Source organism: Crinia signifera, chromosome 19 (genome assembly GCF_055691185.1).
Source record: "Crinia signifera chromosome 19, ASM5569118v1, whole genome shotgun sequence".
NCBI lineage: Eukaryota > Metazoa > Chordata > Amphibia > Anura > Myobatrachidae > Crinia > Crinia signifera.
The window spans coordinates 125,947,546-125,968,939 of NC_139226.1; the positions used below are offsets into that span (position 1 = coordinate 125,947,546).

The 21,394-nt window shown below is 47.6% G+C and overlaps 1 long non-coding RNA gene across 1 annotated transcript in view; it reads left to right on the forward strand.

Moving 5' to 3' along the window:
• Positions 1-21,394, forward strand: part of LOC146042138 (uncharacterized) — a 78,283-nt gene that overhangs the window by 47,298 nt on the left and 9,591 nt on the right. The gene's annotated exons all lie outside the window — the stretch shown is intronic.

Below are 21,394 nucleotides of genomic sequence, written 5' to 3' on the forward strand. Positions count from 1 at the left end.
TGTGTTTTAAAATTGATTTACATTTATTAATCTCCGTGGACTATATTTCAGGAAGATCCTCACAGTAGGAGGAAAATTTTGTTACAAATGTATTTTCTGTTCTCTTGTTAACATCATTTATATCTATTTTCTATTCTATGTGCCAATGACATAACGGCAACTCAGTGCATAAATGTATGGAGACATGGTCAAGAGGTCCAGTTGTTTTAAAGGCCAAACCAACTGGAGAAAATGAGAATTTATACCCTTTTCCTGCCAAAATCCCAGAATTTTTTTTACCTGGGATTTTTCGGGTCATACCTGGGTTAGATCCCAATTCCACTGCACCTTAATCCGTGGGTTTTAAAGATTGCCTCTGTTTCCACTGAACTCCCGGATAAGCCCAGCAAAACCTGAGGGTCATTAAAAATGGTTACATTTGCAGTCAGCATCCTGGAAGGACCAATCAACGGTTTTTGGATTTACCCTTGTATAAAATCCCGGGTCCACAGCTCTGTACCCAGGGTTTTACCCTTTAAAATCCCTGCTCATTAACCAGGAAAAAATCCCAGGTCACTAGACCCGGGATTTTTTCCTTGTACCCATATTCTGGGTATACCTGGCAAAAATCCCAGGTCACTAGACCCGGGATTTTTTCCTTGTACCCATATCCTGGGTATACCTGGCAAAAATCCCAGGTCACTAGACCCGGGATTTTTTCCTTGTACCCGAATCCTGGGTATACCTGGCAATTACCCAGTGGAAAAGGGGTAGAGACTTTGACCATGGACTGATTTTTGGTGTCTCAGAAAATGATGATCTTCTGGATTTTTACACACCCTCAGTCTCTAAGTGCCAAAAACACACATTGAACGGCTGTTCTGTGAATGAAATTGCAATTGTACCGAGCGAGGTCAGAGGTCATACTAGTCCAAACGGACGGAAAGGTACAAGTGTAATAATCAGGTGTTTTTCTGTTGGTATGCATGAGAGCATCTCTGAGTGCACAGCAGATGGAGCCTTAGTAGATGGGATAGAGCAGCGGCAGTCAAAGATCTGAAAAACATCTGGTCTGACAAATCTCAACTAGTAAACTATGAATCTTTTGATCTATCCCACAAGGTGTCAGCATTCAAGGCCATGGTGTGTTTGCATGCCACAGCCCGCCTACGTATTGTGGCTGACCTATGGGCCTCATTCAGACCTGTTCACTAGGCTGCATACGTTTGCCAGCCTAAAGGGGAACGCCTAGTGTCTTTATGTGGAAAACGCAGGCCATTCTTCAGCTCCAGCCACCTGCCCGCCCCCTTCCCTCCCACATGCGCAAACCCCGACCATGAGGAACAGGGCCGAGGATGTAAGGAATGGGTATGAATCGGCCCCATGTGCATTGTACTCCAATGGCTGCTACATCGACCAGATCGGAATCCAATAAATCTACAGAATTGGCAGAACCGGTATATAGCATGACCGTACAGCCAGTGCTGGCAGAGTAGGCACCCGCCTATAGGCCCTGCGCCTTGGATCAAAGTAATAAAGATTTGATTATCGAAAGAAAATTACAATCAAGCTTTCTTAATTGTTTCCAAACAATAGAAAAAAATAACCGAGAGTACAAAACCATCCGATTCACATTCCAGCTTCCAGATCAGGTGGTTAGTTTAAATTTAAATTATTTGGAGATCATTTTCAAGGGGGACTAGATTTTGACTGTGTAGGTTTCCCAACATATGTAGTTTAGCAAATCTGTAATCCTGTCCTGTCCAGATGGATCATTACGTATAAAGGAAGGTTTCCTACACACTGTGGTTACTGCTTATATATTAATAAAATATGAGTTCTGCTTGCTTACTGTGTAGTATCTATCCATCTATATTGGGGTATGTGATTCTTTTGCAGGGTGTAGGACCCTGCCCTATTTGTGTGTGGCACTGTGCACCCTTCTGCAGCCCCCCCCCTCTCCCCCCCCCCGCGCCGCGCTGACATGTCACTGGGAACTTTCTCATCTGCGCCTGTCATTGTTGGCTCTTCCAGCTGCAAACCAGCCCCCCCCCCCCCCCCCCTGACACGCCGCTGAACTCCTCCTCAGCTGAAAACAGCAACTCAGCTCTTCCAGCTACAGCCTCCCCCTGCCGCACAGACATTACAGTGTCTTATGGGCATTATGGTGTGTGCCATCATGTGTAATGGGCATTGTGGTGTGTGCCATCTTGTGTAATGGGTGTAATCCTGGCACAGTGTGCAATTTTTATACATTATTTTTTTTTCTAATGTAAAATGTACCCTGCCCTTAAAAAATGGTAGAGTAAACTCTAGGCAGGGTATTTATCATTGTGGCCCTTCAGCTGCTGTGAAACTACACATCACAACATGTCCTGCCACAGTTTTGCTATATAGGCAAGCTAAAACTGTCAGAGCATACAGGGATGTGTAGTTCCACGACAGCTGGAAGGTTGTATGTTTAATAACTGATCTACCGTATACTGTATCTATAAATGTTTGTTGGTTTGTGGTTTTGAACCCTCAATTTCTAACTGTAGTTTAGTGTAAGCCATTGGTTCCAAAACTTTTTTGAATTCACCCACCCTAGAGTATCATTTTATTTTACGGCACCCCTAGGCCAAATGCTTTCTATAGTCAAATTTAGAGATAACTGTGAAATTAAATAAATTGTGTTTATATTCATCCTTCGGTTTAATTATGGGGTGAGGAACAATAGTTGCTTCTGTTTGTCCACATACATCTGTTATGACAGCACTGGTTTTGCCTATTACATTGTCTATAAATAATTTGAATTGGTTTTGGAACCCAAGGTACCCCACGGTGCTACGGTGCACAGTTTGGGAACCACTGGTGTAGGCTGATGGTATTCAAATGTGTTTAATCCCCTACTAAGGTGGATAGGACCTCAGTTGTAGCTGTACATGTATGTATAGATCTCCACTGGCCAGCAAAGCAAAAAGAAAACAAAAAATTTCTTCACACAAAAAGAAAACAAAAAATTTCACACAAACTAAAACTGATCTATTAGGAGACGTAAAACAGAATTACGAAATCACAGCACACTATTGTATTCAGGTCAATGTTTTGGGCAAAGCAGGGAAGGCATTACACCGGGGTCATCAGCTAACGTGGGGCTCTTGAACCAGAATTTAATTTGGTTCCATATTGCCGAATTACTGAGGCTCCAGTTTTTTCTTGTGCTGGTTTCCATTTGGTTCTGACCAAAACCCTGGTTGTACTTCGCTATACAGTATGACAGTGGCCACAAATAATAACAAAGGGTTCCAGCTGGTGCCATCATGCTGACGTGCCTAGGATAGATGCTTTGGTGACACCAGTGGTGACCTCAGAAACCTTTCTCCGGGTGATGGACAAGCAGCTGCAGGTTAGTGAGGATATGTTCCCTGACACATAATCTATAAGTGTCACAGCCGTTATCCACACATGGCTACTCATGGGGACATCTGGACAATTCCCTACAGGAGGGGATAAACACACTGGGTAATGCTAATGACATCTCAGCTCTCTTACAGTTGGGTCAAAGACATAAAAAAAAAAAAAATTCCTACCCCAAAAATGTGCACGTTTAGAATTTTTGAAAGAGTCCGAAATCACTTGCAATTAAAAAAACAAACGGTGTGGGTTCCCCCCGAGCATAACCAGTCACAGGCTCATCAAGCCCGTCCTGGTTCCCCAAATACGGGGGAAAAATAGTGGGGATCCTCCATATTTAAAAAAACAGCTCCGGGCTCTTGCTTCAGCTTACTTGGTGCCTTCCTTGTGGCTGTGCTTTTCCATTAATATATGAATTAGACCCAGGCTCTTTGAGGTCACAGACAGTGTCATCACTACAGAATGCGGGCCAAGTGACAGGTGCCAACTCCTGGGGGGGGCTTACCCTCCCAGTCCAACACTGCTGGACTGTATCAGTGCTGTCTGTCTCTGGAGTTTCTGATAGTGGGTGAAAGGCATAAAAGGAAAAAAAACGGCCAAACCCTTCAAAATTGTCATTTTCAGAGTTCAGCCGCAGCTCTCGTATACACCACACCTGGAATGCTGTACATTCTGTACATCCAGTGGAGGACACAGCTCCGTCTCCCACGTCTTTGCTGCTGCTTCTGCTCTGGTGCTTGGAGCAGGGGAGCTGTCTCAGCACCGGGGCACATCACTATAGTGGTCCAGAACGAATTCAAATTATTTATGGTCATTATATTAGGCAAAACCAGTGCAGCATGACCTATTAACGCAATTTACTTAATTTTATTATTTTTTTCATAATTACTCAATAAGAAACTTTTGACCTATTGTTGCCACAAAAAAATTCTGATATTTTAGGATGCCGTGATTTTAAAATTTAGGAACCAATGACAGAGCCTAATTACACCTCTGCTGCTAATAGGCTATCCCCCATAGTCTTCCATTTGGAGAGCAACTCAAGTTTGTAGGTGGAGGGTGGGGAGAGGCATGGGCGGATTCAGGGGGGGCACCCGGGCACGTGTCTCTCTCCTCCCCCCTGTCATTTATGATCTGGGCTTTCCAACAAGCCCAGCCCTGCGTTGCTAGCCCCGGGGAACGTTTTCCCCATAGGATAACATGGAACCCGCTAATTCCGACCCCTACCCAGTTCTGACGGCTGCTGGTTCCTCCGCCGGCATCACAGAAGCTTGTGGTTAATCTTATTCAAATTGCCAGGCCTTCCATCTACCAGGCTGGTCCATATCGGTCAATTGCTTCCCGAGCTATTGTGGGTAAACAGATTTTTTATTTCTGAAATGTAATTTCATGGCTGTTCATGTTCTCTGAGGGCAGATTTCTCTGGAACCAAACGGCCCAATTCCACGGGACCAGAAACATTAGAAGCTCCCTCGAAAGTTCTTTAATATGATATGGTACTTGTGTAAATGGGTTAATTGGTTCCAAAGATATAGCTGGTTAAACGGTATAGCCAGTTAAAGGGGGGGGGGGGGGAGAGTTCTCTCCCCCCTGACACCAGGAAATGCAGGGGCTGGTATGAAAAGGAATGTCCCTGCATGATCCAGGGACCATAATCCCAGGTAAGTCCCTGCATTTTCTGGTGTGAAAGAGGTATTATTTCAAGTAGCCGGGACCTACAGTCCTTCGAATACAGCTGGGCAGCCCACTGCTCTCTGCCCTGCTGTCAATGGCTGTCACTTCTGCCCAGCGGCAACTGTCCCCCAGTTTCTGCGAGCATGTATTCCCCCTTGGCAACGAGCATGTAATCCCACATGGCAACGGGCATGGAAAGCCTGGCAATGAGCACATAGGTAAGCAGTATTTATGTAGCATAATTTTAAATAGGCATTATGGTGTTTGGCATAAAACGTAATGGACATTATGGTTTGTGGCTTAACGTGTTATGGCCTTCGGCGCGCAATGCCCCTGTTTATTAAACATATTGTGAACTTTAGATTTATCCATGTGGCATTATTTGAATTTTGGCTCATTCCATTCGCCATCATGTGTAAGAGGCAAGTATAATGGCAAGTGTAATATTTTGTTGCATAGTGTGCAGAAGTTGTATATGGCGTGGTGCACTACACTAGAGAACACCCCCCCCCCCCCCCCCCTCTCCTATCATGGTGCCCCCCTGTCATTTTCCCCTGGATCCACCACCTGGGGAAGAGGGGCTGCTACAAGTTGTATAAATTGTCACTTATTGGGACCCATCACCAGATATTTACATCCGTTGTCTTTTAGAAAAAATCCATGAAATTACGGCAAATGTATTTTTTCCCACATACGGCGCCGTGTCAGCCAGTACAGGGATTTTGTTTCCCTTACATTTGGGTTTTGACCTTTGTATGAATCGCTCTTGTCCACGTTGTCCTGCAAATGTTATTTATTATGCAGCATTTAAAGTTTTCCAGCAGTTTAGAAAACCTCCCTCTCCTGAGGTCTGCTCTCCAGCTGTGCTGCTGCTGCTGTTATTCATTCACTTCTTGCCCTGGTTTTGATATTTTCAGAAGCAGTCTCAAAGGTCCTATATTGATGTCAATGCCTCTACCCCTTCAGAACAGTCTTCCCCTTTGTGGATTGAGATAGTGGTCGGTCCCCCCCCAATTTTCTGTTTCCCATTTGCCTTTCGGTCTTCCTTATGGGATGTATTATTCTTCCTACGCTTTGTTCCTCCTCTCATTGCTGCTGTCTCTTTCCATTCCTCTCCCCACTCTCTGCTCTGCTGAGGGCCCAGGTTTCCCTTGGCTCGCCTGCCTTCCATCTGTAGACTGTCCTGACACTGACAGATGGTGCCTGTCACTCCTAGCTCCTTTCTCCCTCCCAGCACTGCTCAGAGCTGCCCCTGATGGCTGCCTCCTGGCACAGAGCAGAGCGGCTGACAGAGGAGGGGGTCTCCGGGGAAGGTGCTGGCAGGAGGTGGTGTTTAGAAGCGGCGGAGGGAGGGAGAAAGGGTTCCGTCATATTTAATTAGCAGGGAGATTAACGCAAACCCCCTAAGGCTGCGGATGTCCTGTGCCAGGAGCTGCGCTGTGCTCTGCAGCAGGGTATTAAAATCCTTTCCAAGCACAACTGAAGCTGCAGAGGATTCGGTTAAATAGCAGAAACGCTGCCGTATATCAGACACTCAACACCCTCGATTCAAATGAGATGGGAATTGTAATAGCGCGGCCTTTGTTGCACTAATGATTTGGTTGGAACACAAATTAAACGAGAGGAAGAGATGACTTTCCTAACAGACTTTAACTGAAGACCGCCTGTAATTACACATTCATTTCCAAGTGCTGGATGTCTGTATAACTGACGGAAATCAACACGTGGCTGCAGCATAAAGATGGCCATACTTTAGAATGCCGATTTTGCCAGTTTGTGCGATCGATTGTGTGCACATTGCGATGTATATCGGTATGATGCACGGTCCCGTGGGTCGAGAGGTTGATTCTCAGATCATACGTAATATCAGTCATGATTGGGTGCAGATCGCGAGTGGGTTTTTGCACATGTGATCGGACGTTCGATGGATGGAAAGACCCGCGTCATTTGACTGGCATTTTCACGGACACTGCGATGCATACGATCGATCGTGAGATGAACGATCGCATGTGACAGCTGGATCGTACGATGCATTGTTGGCACATCGTGTGTCAAGTCCTGGAATGCCGGGGAGTTCAAGGGAGATCGAGACACGATCAGGAATGCAAGCTGGTCGTTCTGTATGTATGGCCAGCTGAGCACCAGATAATACAGGGCCAGATTCTCTAAACTTCAAAAGTGATAAAATGAGAGTGATAAACAGCCAGTCAATCAGCTCCTGCCTGACATGTCACAGACTGTGTTTGAAGAATGTGAATGTGAGGCTGATTGGCTGGCTGTTTATCACTCTCCATTTTATCACTTTTGAAGCTTAGTGCATCTGGCCCACAAAGTATGTTTTTTTTTTTTTTCATTTTCTACTTGAGGTGTTGAACCTCCCTATAAGGTAAACGGGTCTGGATCATTGGATAGAAAGCCACTAGGTCGACAAGTATTTGGTTGATATGGGTTAGGTTGACAGGGTCATTAGGTCGACCGTAGTTACTGAAGAGGGATTTTGCAAATAACTCTCCAAAATAAAAACATACTTTGTACACTTTAGGCTGCACTGGAAAACATCACCTATAGATAATGATATTCTTTGGGGCTAAGCTTTTCACAGCTTGTTAAATTGGATTTTATTATAGTCCCCATACAGTGCACCTCACTCCTCAGGACCCCAAACAGCTCATATTTTGTAGGTCCCCTAGCAAGTGCACAGGTGTAGTCCTTCCTCAATGACATATTTAAAAGATCCACAGGGGGAGCAAATTATTTCAATAAGGAGACCAGGAAAACATGAACTCATTTGGGTCCGCAGGACCTGCTCTGAGAATGTATGCTCTAAATTGATGCAGTGTAGAATTTGATAAAGAAGCCCCACATTAAGCCTGTTTAAAACTTTCAAACCCTCCAGTCCCTCTCCAAGGGGGTGGCAGTGGTGTAGCTAGGTGCCCGAAGCAAGGGCATGTTTTGCACCCCCCCCCCATTTGTAGTAGGCGGGGCTCCTGCACAGCAAAAATGGGGCACGGCCTAACATTATACCACACAGCGTAATGGCCATTGAACATTTTTGGGAACTTTGTAATACCCATTACATACTACTGTATAGAACAAATTGTAATGCCCATTATACATTTGACACATAAGTGCCACTTACCTACATGCTCGATGCCCAGGGGATTCATGCTCGATGCCAAGGGGGACTGAAATTGCTCTTTGCCAAGGGGAGACTGCAGCAGCCCGCTCCGGCAACCGGGCAGAGAGCGTTGTGTTGTTTGGCTGTCTGCCACTATTTTCAAGTCTCCCGCTGGACCGCTAGCCAATAGGAGCTTGCAGTCCAGCAGCCACCAATGCTGCTCCTGATTGGCTGCTGGACCGCAAGTGCCTATTTGGCTTAGCGGACCAGCGGGAGACGAGTTTGTGTCCTGACTTCGACGCCACAGTCACACAGCTGATATTGTGAGCAACAGCTGGGCGGCGCAGGAGTCAGGGGATAGGAGTCGGTGGGCGGGGGAGCGGGAAAGCTGGGTGGGCAGCAGAGTGGCTTTGGCGCCCAGTGATCTTTCGGCACCTGGAGCTCATGCTACGCCCCTGGGGGTGATTCTGGTTGGTTTGCAAAAGCAAACATTTGTGTGAGTTATTTTGTTTCTGTGCAGGGTAAATACTGGGTGCTTTTATTCTTGTGCTGCAATTTAGATTTCAGTTTGAACACAGCCCACCCAAATGTAGCTCTCTGCACATGTTACATCTGCTCCACCTGCAGTGCACATGGTTTTGTCCATTAAAGAAGCACTTTTCTTTTGCAAACCAACATGAATCACCCCCTACATGTACTTAGAAGAGGTGCCAGTATAATGCATTCTGATATTGCTAAATGCTGGTACCAGCAGATGAGCGGCTTTCCCGGCAATGATGCGGGAGTGCGCAGCAGCTGAAAGCCACTGGGCGGCTTTGAGCTGAAAGCCACTGAAACTTGCTGTTTTGAGCGTCTTTCAGCTCAACGTCGCCCAGTGTGTATGGACCTTAAGGGGTAGAAGATGGTGTTGCTGGAGGCATTTTTTGACATAGTAGGGTCATTGTGTCCCCACGCAATATTGCAATCAATGGGCCAAAATGAGGAAATTCAATGCAAATTGCATCATCCACCGCCTGTATTGACCACTTTTTTGCTAACTGGTCTGAATCAGGCCCATTGCCCAGAACATCACACTGCCTCAAGTTTGCCTTCTTCCCATGGAACATCCTGGTGCCATCTCTTCCCCCGATAAACAATGCACACGCACTTGCCATCCACACAAACTAGGGTTTCCGGCGCCCGAGCCAAGGCAGTCATTTGGGGGCCCTCCCCGCTGACAACTTACATAACTCCTGTCTGCAGCTAGCGGGGGTCCGGGGACAGGCAGCGGGGTTCCGGGGACTGGTGTAGCCGCTGTAGCGGCAGCTTGACTCCGTCTGTCTCTCCTACTAGCGCGGCGGCGGGAAGCGCTGGTGATAACTTTGAAAAGACTTGCCGGACGTTGATTGGCTGAATTCAGCCAATCAGCGTCCGGCAAGTCTTTTCAAAGTCATCACCAGCGCTTCCCGCCGCCGCGCTAGTAGGAGAGAGTAGAGACGGATGGAGTAAAGCTGCCGCGGCTACCGGAACCCCGCTGGCTGTCCCCGGACCTGACAGCACCCCCCCCCCCCCAGTGCGCGTGACCCCCCAGCCCCCCCCCCCCCCCCCCCTAGTTACGGCCCTGATGTAAAAACATATTTATCAGACCAGGCCACTGCTCTATGGTCCAGTTCCGATGTGCCTATTATAGGACAGGCATCAGCATGGGCACTCTGACTGGTCTGGGGCTATGCAGCCCACTGTGATGCACTGTGGGTTCTTTCACCTTTTCTATCAGAGCAAACTTTAATTTTTTGAAGAAATCTGTGCTGCAGTCACTCTTCTGTAGGAACAGACCACACGGGCTTCCTGTAACTCCCCTCATGTACATCATTGAGTCTTAGGCACCCGTGACCCTGTCGCCAGATCATTTGTTGTTCTTCTTTGGACTACTGTTGGTAGGTACTAGCCACAGTATACCCGGACCACACCATAAGACCTGCTGCTTCTGGAAATGCGCTGGCCTAGTCATCTAGCCACCATAGTTTAGTTCTTCTCAAAGTTTCTCAGATACTTTCGCTTGTCCATTTTTCGGCTTCCAACACTTCCATTCAGTTTAAAGAACCTTTTAAATGCTTAATGTCCCCAATCCACTGATCATTGATGCTGCGCCAATTGGAGCGTCCCATCACTGGATTGCTGCTTTCGAAAGATCACCCACCGCTGGTATATGGGCTGCTTCACCACATCAGCTGAGCCCGGAAATTTTCCTGTCTCAGCTGCACTGTCGCAGCGGGCTGTCCCGGAAAATTTCCGGTCATACAACCAATATGGAGGTGTGCGCTAGTGGTGCCTGCAGGTGTGCACCACTAGCGCATCACCTCTCCAGGCACCCCCCACAGTGGAAGTTCCCCTCTCCACTCCTGTCACCCCCCCTTGCCCCATTGCTCTGGTGATCGTACTCAGGAGCTCCCCTGCTGCTGCCCCCGCCGCCATTAGTTGCAATGAGCAGGCGGCAGGCTCGGGGATGATCGGCGCGTCTCGAGAGGACTTGGGAGCGCTCGGGAGTTTGGCTGCCTGAGTCCTCCCGAGCCACCCCAAACATCCCCGAGTCTGCCACCTGACCTGGTCACTGTCTGCTTTGAATGGCGGCAGGGGAGCTCCAATGATATGATCGCCAGAGCGGAGATGAGGTGGAGGGAGCGAAGGGGGGGTGGCCCTACGCTCTGTGGTGGCTTTTGATGGGGCAGGACAAACCTGCCCTGGTAGGTTTGTCCTGCCCCAGCAAAACCCACCACTCAAGGGGTTAAGAGTCACTTACATTTGTCATCTCTTGGAGGAATCGGTGTAGACCCAGTTGTACAATAGGGACTCCTCGGATTGGATTGCACCACCTGGAAAGGCAATGCCTCAGTTTCCTCTGGGGACCAATATTTGCAGATATACTAGTGACACATTAATACAAGAAATACCAACCTTGGTCCTCAAGGCACACTACCATTGCAGGTTTTTAGTGATATCCACGCTTTGCACAGATAAAAATAACTGCGGTACTAATTAAATTGTGCTCAAGAATAGATATCACTAAAACCTGGAACGTTGGCGTGCCTTCTGTAACGAGGTTGGGAATGCTTGCGTTATTTTGTTCTAATCCGGCCATTCTCCATTAGGTGTGTAATATTAATGCTAAAATGCTGGTATTACTTATGGCCACAGTCCATACGGTTTATACCTGTCGAGAGCCAATGCCCATAAGTATTTGGCAGTGTAACGAGCAGCTATAAATGTCTAATTAAGCCAGTCACTCGAGTGTGCGAATGGTTTGCCATGTGAGAAATACTCCACTGTATCAAATGGCTGGAAATTATTCCTTTTTTAAATTCCAACTACACTATTCAAGTTCCGATGGACTGGAGGACTGAAAAGTGGTTGTAAATGCACCAAAAAAGTAGTTGAAACCTTTATTCTCTTGCAGAACCTATGAGGGTTCTTTGCTAAAGCAGCTTTTTCGGCCCTAACCCTAAAACTAATTTTCTCCAAAATGCCATGAAATAATAAAATTGGTTTAGTTAAGTTGGTTAAATTGGTTTTGTCAACTTTTCTGAATAAAAATTTCTGACCGTTTTCCAATGTTTGGGAGCAAATTGTGGACTGTCATTTGTTCCCATACATTACCACCCGCCCCCACACCAAGAGCTGGCAATGACTGACATCACAACTGTGCAAACTTTACATGCAACTGCCAAGTCAAGCTGTCAGTCAGGACTTATCGGTCAGTGTGTATGGAGAACACTCTACCCAATGTATTGAGAGATATATCTGCAGATATATATATACTAGTGTGTAGTACCCACCCGAACAGTGCCGGATTTAGGGATATCCAGGCTTCACTATTTTTCTATTTGGTTTTGCTTACAGAAGCAAAATCGAATCGAAATCAAATGCACATCAAACTATTTTAGCAGCGTTCGATGCAGATTCAATCCCGAAGCGCATTCACGTTTAGTGGAAATCGAAAAGAAAATTAGTCTTGCCAGGCAAGACTACTGTTTATAGTAGAAATCAAATCGAATTCCACATCGAGTAATCGAATGCCACAATAGTGTACCGACTGGACTATGTCACAATTTAGGTCCCTTCTGTCCACTCACTACTTCTGAAATGTCACATTGATGGTTTGGTTGTGTGACTCTTTCGAGCAATTAAAAGACTGACTGTAACAGAGTGTTTGCCGCGTTCCCTGTTGTGGTTGTTGAAGCATGGTTAAGATGTGAAAGTTGGACAGAGGGTTTATACCAGTCATCTCAGTTGTGAGTAACCCTCTCATAACCACCAAGTACAAGTAAAGCTAAGTACACACTAACCAATTACCAAGGTGATCAGCAGAAATTGCCTCACAGGGAAGATAATTGGATAGTGTTTATTCCGGTTGCAGTAGCCAATAAAGTTTCAAGCACTTCTGCAACATTCAGATCTGAAGGGGTGTACACACAGTTCGATTCCGTTTTGATATCGATGGCCGCCAGGACACAACAGTTTGCCGGAATCTAACAGGAAGGAGGGAGAGAGGTGAAAGGGAGGGGGATGTTTCATAGAGCAGCATGGAACTACCTTCGATCTTCCAGACCTATTGAAGAGGTCTGAGCTAGACATTGCGGAGGAACTCTGATCCGATATTTGCTGCATCCAATCAGATCACTTCTCGCATCCATCAGCATGCACTATCGAAATGCGTACCCAGCTTTAGCGCCAGGTGGAGGGGCTGTAGAGAATGAAATGAGACAGAATATTTGACATGATCAATCTCTCCAATATGTAGCCCCTCCCCCTTCCTTGTAAGCGAGACCATTCAAGGGTGTGTTATGTACATGTTCGCAATTTGTATATTGTCACTGAATCCAACTCTAGAAGAACTTATCCTGAACCCAGATAACCTTCTTCGCTAGCAACAGTTCGGTGATTACTGTTTTCTCATGGCTAAATCTGTCTTTGCTGGCTGCCACAAGGATTCAGAACTTCCAGCAGGTTTAGCTAGCACTGAAGATGGATTTAAATTGTCTGAAGGCAGAGGCCAGCAAGCAGCAGGTACTGACTACAGGGCAGAGTATTGATGGGAGCTGTCAAATCCGTAGCAAACCTGGATTCCGCATTCAAGCCAAGTGGGAGCTTTGTAATGAGTCTGACCATTCATTTCCCATTCCCCAGAATAAGCATCTTTGTAAATGTTAATAAGTGCTAGGCCGAGATGGGCATTCTGGTGTGAATTCCATTTTCATACCGATGTTGTCATCTTTACTGCGGTTATCTCCGGAGATATTTATTATTTTTTTATTGATTTACAACATGAGAGAATTAACCAGACTCCTTTGCAGATTCTTAAGTCTAAAATCTGTTGTTGAAAATACTAATTTAGGATATTGCCAGACAGACGCTCAGCAGTTCCAGTATTGTTACCCCCCCCCCCCCCCCCCAAAAAAAGAAAGAGAGCGATGGGGAGGTTAGTTGAGCGTTTGACACGTTGCCGAAATCAGATGTGCTTTTTATAGACCTACCAACAGGTTTGGTGCATAACCTGCAATTTCAGCTGAGCAGTCAATCGTTTAACATCACAGATAATACAGGAAGGCAGGAGGCTGATTACCGTTATTACGCTCATGAGCAGCAGCCGCAACGCAGGGTTACAGCCCGTGTACAGTTTGTTGCTCGTACAGCAGGGTGGACAGGATTTTTAAAATAGCTTCAGGTGATGGTTAGCAAATTGTAGCACAACTAGGCACCAGTGCCATCTTAACGCATGGGCTTACTGGGCATCTGGCCTACGGCCCCACAACTCTAAGAGCCTTCGAGCAGGGGTTGGCTGGTGCCTCCAGGGTATCATGTCACGCTAGTAGAGATTGCTGCCCGGCTGCTTTGGTTGTGAATTACACAAAATCAGAGCTGCTGGGTAATAATCTATACCGGCCTGCAGCCCAAACACTTACTTACTGGCTGTAACAATGCCAATTGCTGGACAGCTGATAACAGGTGGTGAGACCCCACAGGAAGTTCTGATTTTAAAAAAAAATGAAGTAGGGGCCCCAGTGCATTGCTTTGCCTAGGGCCCACAATAAGATGGCACTGCACTACTGCCACAGCCCACATCCTGGTTATAAAAGTGGTTTCTATGAGAAGCAATGTTAAGATCAGCTGAAGGTGTGCCTGCTGCCATGTACCCTCCAGAAGTGTTGGGTATCCGGATTGCTGATACAGTGTCCCCCAAATTATGCTATTTACTAATACATAATCATTTGCTTGAGCCTTGATTTGCTGTACAGAGCCACTGCTGGGGGGGGGGACACACAGTGTTTCCTTATAATCTGTGGGCGCAGATAAATTATTATTGTATAGGCATCTTATTTCCCTTTTTCTACATTGTACTCCTCCACCCAAATGTCAATACCAATGCATTATATCAGAATCGGCTTTATTGGCCAGGTATACCTGCGTATACTAGGAATTTGTGTTCGGTTTGCTCTGCAGCAGCCAGAAGGGTAACAAGTAAACAGGAAGACAGTATACAGTATAAACAATATAAACAGGTGGGGGAACATGTACAGTCATACAGAAAGTTATTCCGAGGGGACACCGTGTTAGATTATGTGCAGGGGGTTATGGCGCCTAGACAGTGGGGTGTTCATGAATTCACGTGTCAGCAGGTGAACCGCTTGTGGGAAGAAACTTTTTAGGCTTCTGGTGGACCTGGTGGGAATGGCCCTGTGGCATCTGCCCGATGGCAGCAGGTTAAACAAGCCATGGCCAGGATAGTTAGACCTTCACTATCTTCGTTGCCCGCTTTTTTGCTCTGGACAGGTACCGGTCCTGGACAGAGGGAAGGTCCGTCCGATGATCTTCTCCACAGTTCTGACCACCTTTTGGAGTCTGCATTTGTCTCTGCTGTGTATAATGCCCGCATGAACCCTTGGGCTCATGTTTTGTGTGTAAATCTGGCTCTGATACTAGCAGGTGCTTCCCCGCCATTTACCTCACTTCCCATCACTGGTATTCCGCACATAGGGTCTGTGATGTGAGTTCTGTCAGCATGGAGCAGCTGCAGTAGGATGTGCTGTGAGGAAGACTACAGCCCTTATGATGCAGGTCTACAAGCGGAGACTGAGTCATCTCAGCTGTTCTGTCATTCCTGGTCCCGCCCATGTACAGCTAGAAATATGCGATTGTTTGAACAAACACAGATATAGGGACTGTTTAGTTTCTGATAGTTCCGTCCGTGTACACAACCTGTTTCATGCACAAAATTATAAAAAATCTTGGCTAAGTGTATATGAAACAAATGTGTTTTTGGCTTAGACTTGGCACCGGCAATGATTTAGGGCATAGGACCTGCCTGCTCAGCAAAGAATGGAGGCGGTCTGCCTGCTGTGCAACACTGTTGATGTATGCGTTAGTTCTAGCTGGCGCTGCCCCTGTCACATGGTATGACAAGTAGCAATGCCAGCAGTTTGAAGAGGTTCTCCACCCTTCGTATGAAAGCAGTAGAGAACAGGTACTGAAAAAAGGGGTGGAGTTACACAGGGCAGGGTGGGCAGTGCCACACAGGAGAAGGTCTGTTGTACTGTATAAGGGGTCACATGGTCAGCCAGACATTGTTAGGGAAGTGGTAGAACAGTGATTGACAGGGGGGAGGGTGGCTATTTGGGTGTGGTTGTGACCCTTTTTCTTTACATTACACATCACATTCTAAAATAAATCCCGCTGGCTGTCCTTACCTGGAACAGTCCCATCGGCTGTGCGGAGAACAGGCGCCATTAGTCCCCGCTGCCAGGCCGCCCACTCTCTGATCCCTGCAGTGGCGGCTTGCGCTGTGGTGGAGGGGGCGACGTGGGGAGGGGAGAGAACTACAAATTCAGTCACTGGCTCCCCACAGCCGTGACGTCCCCCAACAGGAGTCTCTCCCTGAGCCGGGGGAGGCGGGCCTGCCATGTCCCACCACCGTGCACCCTGGGAGATGTAGTCCTGGCCGGCTGCTCTCCCACACTCCCTGGGGAACAGTCAGCGATGTTATGAACTTCCAGAGTTTTGTCAGTCTGCCAGAAAATCGGTACAATGGGTACAGTTCGTTTTAGCCGGTACAGACTGTTAAAAAAACGGTACTGTACCGGCTAAAACGGGTACAGTTGGAGGTTATGTTGCTGTGGGTATTCTGTATAAGGAAAATATTAAGGAAAATACTGACTGCTTTATTTTTACACTGCAATATAGATCTCACTTTGAAGTAAAACCCCACCCAAATCTAATTCTCTCTGCACAAGTAACATCTACCCCACCTGCAGTGCACATGGTTTTGTCCATTTCAGAAGGAATTTGACTTTGCGAGTCTACCAGAATAAGGGCCTATATGTACAAGCGGTGATGCCACTGCAGGTATTATGTGTGAAATCAGCATTACTACTGTAGGCATTGTGTTTGTAAGCGGTGCTGCTACTGGGGGCATTATGTGTATAAGGGGAGCAACAGCAGGCAATTTTTATTTAATGGGAGCTGCTACTGGGGCAATATCTGTATAAGCAGTGCTGTTAAGGCCCCCATACACTAGGGCGACTTGTCCTTAGGACAAGTCGCCCCCGACTTCCCCCTGAGCTTCCCCGGCTGCTCCCCGGGGAGCTTGATTAGATTGGCACTTGATGTGCCATTTTTTACATGTGATAAATCGTCTCGATTTATCACATGTAAAAAACCCGGGGAGCAGGGGGGGGCTACAGAGGTGGGAGCAGGGGGGCTGGGGACGCTGCGGGGGACACGTCTGTGTCCCCCGCTGCTGGGGACGCTGCGGGGGACAGCGTCTGTGCTGCGAGGCGGTAGAGGGAGCAGGGGGGGCTGGGGACGCTGCGGGGGACACGTCTGTGTCCCCCGCTGCTGGGGACAGCGTCTGTGCTGCGAGGCGGTAGAGGGAGCAGGGGGGGCTGGGGACGCTGCGGGGGACACAGGCGGCATAAAGCCGGGCAGGGGGAGCCGGCCGGGAGCTGTCAGTAATGAATAAAAAAAAAAAGCGCATACAATGAATGGGCAGCCTGTGATTGGCTGCTGAGCGCTCTCTCAGCCAATTGCTGACTGGCTGAGAGAGCGCTCAGCCAATCACAGGCCGCCCATTCATTGTATGGGCTTTTTTTTTTTATTCATTACTGACAGCTCCCGGCCGGCTCCCCCTGCCCGGCTCTATGCCGCCTGTGTCCCCCGCAGCGTCCCCAGCCCCCCCTGCTCCCTCCACCGCCGCGCCGCCCCACTAGGTCCCAAGTCGGGTGGTCGGACGTGCAGCAGGTCCGACCACCCGACGCAGATCCGATGCGCACGGGACCGCGCATCGGATCTGAGGGGACATCAAAACTAGCCGATTTTGGTCCGATTTCGGCCAGATCCGACTGATCTGGCTGAAATCTGACCAAAATCGGCTAGTGTATGGGGGCCTTTACTGTGGATATTATGGGGCAGATGTATTAAGCCTTAACAAGAGATAAATGCAAGTGTGATAAGGAGAGATAAACGTCCAGCCAATCAGCTCCTTACTGACTTTTTTCAAACACAGCCTGTAACATGGCAGTTAGCAGGTGATTGGCTGGATGTTTATCTGTCTATCACACGTGCATTTATCTCTTGTTAAGGCTTAATACATCTGCCCCTATGTGTGTAAGGGGGCTGCTACTGTGGGCATTGTGTATAAGGGACACTACTACTATTTTAGGTATAATTGTGTATAAGAGGTGGTACTACTGTGGGCATTATGTGTAGAAAGGGTGCAGCTACTACAGGCATTTTGCGTAAGTGGCATTACGGAATCAAGGGCACTGCAAGTAACATGAATAAGATTATTCTACTGTGTGATGTAATTTGAAATGGAGATACTGTTGTGGGTCCATGCCCATTTGTTATGTAACCACAACCTCTGGCATGCCCTGTCCCTTTGTAAATGGGAGGGAACAAATTTAAAGTTTGCCGGGATGCGCTGAGCACCCAACCACCGACCCTGCCCGAAATACAGTATATCATTATGGTAATCAAATATTCCAATATACTTCTGGGTCCCAAGCATTTTGGATATGGGTGACTTAACCTGAAGTGGATTTCTACATAGATACTCTGCCAGTCTATTTAGAGACATAGAACTACTTCCTTTTGGCAGCCTGCTACAGAAAGCGTAATAGAACATACCCAGTTATATAAAAACACTCTGTGGTTTCCAATGACTATTGCATACCTAACAAGGGCCCTTATTCTGATCGGTGCGGCCGGATCCGAATATGCGGCCAGCACCGTGCGTCCTAAACCCCGCCTTCCATACGGATCGCCAACTCCGTCCGTACGCGGTAAGAAGCTGTCCGAACGGACCGCACATGTATTTCTTATGAATACACCTCCTCCATCTCAGGGAACCTCCCCCATCATTCGATGGTCGCAGATTGCAGGAGCGAGTGGCCAGGCAGCTCCCGCAACCTCAGACCACACAAGCATTTCTCCGTGCAAAAGCAGGGATCTGGGCGGGCAGCTGACATCCGGCAATGTCATATGTCCGCCCCCTACACGTGCGTCACGGCCGCATTACCATACGTACGCCCAGCGTTTGCATGGGAACGCCCATGAAACGCGGGGTGTAAACATATGGTAATGAGCCCAAACAGCCCTTCACACCCCTCTCCACCCCCTGTTCGTAGTGTACACATTTCATGCGGAATGTGGCCGTGCGTCCCGCTCGCACATGCGCAGAGACGCCTCTGCACATGCGCAGACACAAAACGCACGCGGATATTACCGCACCAACCAGAATAAGGGCCAATATTCTGTCTCCAGAAAGAGACCATGCACCCAAGGTGATGGGATGGTGGGATGCACTAACATCCATCGCCCCTTACAGCCCCCCTCCACCAGCTACCACATATGCCCTGACATATGCGATTAGTATTGCAAAGGGCAGCTGTTGCGGTAAAAGCTTCCCTTTGCGAAGCAGCTGGGGGGGGGGGGGTGAGCGCGTCCCAGCGACTCTCCCCCCTGCTCCTGTGACCGGGAGCTTAGATGGCTGCAGGGACTGCTGGGCTCCGCTGCTCCTCCTTGCACCCGGAAGATGCTAGAGAGGAGAAGGTCACCGGTCCAGGTAGCACAACAGGAGGCTGCCCGGACACACGGACACAGGTGAGGGGTAAGCGGCGGGGGTCAGTGCAGGGCGGCGAAGGTTGCGATAAGAAGCCCATAGGCCTTCTATGGGGCATCGCCAGCTTCTATGGGGCATCGCCAGCTTTTGCTGGTGATAACCCCCACAGTGGAAATCCGGGGTGCGGGTTTTAGTTCATAGCAAAATGCGTTAAAACGCCTGGTAACAGGCTTTTTACGGCATTTTTCCTTTAGTGCATCCCGCCCTTTGACCTTTTTGACCATCTGCCTTTTCTCTGTCGACCTATACATTGTCTGTGAGCTATACCGCACCCAAAGGGCAGATATGTCTTTCAAACAATGGTTGAACGCTGGAAAAACTTGGCAGCTCTGTAGAACTACTGGAGTTGTTCCCAAAACCAGAAAAGGTCTTGAACCTGCTTTCACACATTTCAATATATTCATAATAACTGCACAGTGTACATTTTTCTATTGCAGTTAAGTAGTTCCTTGTGGATGTCATTGTCACCTCATTCATTAACACTACGGCTTTTCTTCTCCCGTCACAGACAAAGCCTTTCTAATGATTGGTATCCCGATGACGAGGGCACAAAGCAGACTTCTATCATATGCACACAGTTAATGTACTAATCAATAACCGTGCGCAGTCCGGAATATTACATTTCCATATCGTTCCCATATTATTCATGGTCATTCATCACAAAGTCAATAGCACCTGTTCCCATTACCAGGCTGTTACCTGGTGATATAGTGGTGATCATAGATTCCCCCCGGTCACAGCAGTCACAGGTGTAGGTCACAGCAGTCACAGGTGTAGGTCACAGCAGTCTTTCCGTCCAAATAATATTTAAAAAACTGGTATGGGTCATTGTGTCGACCAACCCAAGGTTGACATGCCGTGGGTTAACCACTGACGGTCGACTTGGCTTAGGCCGACACCTGAAATAGGTTGACATGCTTAAGGTTGACATGGATGTATGGTCGACAATGGCTAAGTCGACAGGTTTATCACTTTTTGTCCAGAATACCGTCATGATCACTGTAGGGGTGCACCGCTGCGCTCGCCATGCTTCGGGCACGTTGCTTTGCTACGCTTGCCAACTATTTTATTCTCCCAACACGTCCTAGTGGATGTTAGGGCATGAAATACCACCTGTCGGCACATGTCGGCTCAAAAAACCCCCCTGAAAAACCCATGTTGTACTTTTGACTGTCGACCTAATGCTTGTGTTCACCTTCCATCTATGTCGACCTTAGGCATGTCATCCTAATTCAGTTGTCAACCTCAGCCATGTCGACCTTCAATGGTCGACCCAATGCATGTCGACTTAATGACCTTATACCTAAGAAACAACAGTAGGCATCTCTACAGGATAGCTACTAACATAGTGCACTCATCTGAGCAGGAAATGGGCATATAGGGGGGTATCCATCTGTCACACACACACACACAGATATGAATCCCGTACCAATCGCAAGATCTCATTACAATGACCCTTCTGTCTCCAAGTTGTTCTTCTTTAATATGGGACAATGCCTTTTTTATTGGATTTGGAGATGCTACCCGCTGCTTAGAAGTATACCTAAAACACCCACACAAGAAAAAATAAGCAATAGCGGGTGCACTAAGGGGGGGGATTCAATCCCCTGTCGCTATTTCTGACGGGGGAAATATCAGCGGGCGCCTATTCAATGCTGTCTTGCCCGACAGCATTGAGGAGGCAGATCGACAGAAAGGGCCCGACTTTAAAACCAGTCGGGCCCGTGTTGTCGATTACGGGCGTGAAATGTCGTGATCGCGGCTGAATATCGACAATGCACTGCCGTTTATGTGGACACGCCCCCTTTTCACCAATAGGCATTGAATCCCGCCTGGCGATCTGCGGTCAAACAAAACTGTCGGGACCGGGACTGAATACCCCCCTAAGAGACTTATAATAACATAAAATATCACTTTTATTATTTTTGATAAAATTGTGAGATATTAAAACCATTAAGTGAAAAAGATACACGACTTACTGTTTTAATATTTCACAATTTTATATTTAATTCGTTATCATAAGTGCACCCACACTATTGTTACTGTTTCTTGTGTGGGTGGTTTAAGTATCAATT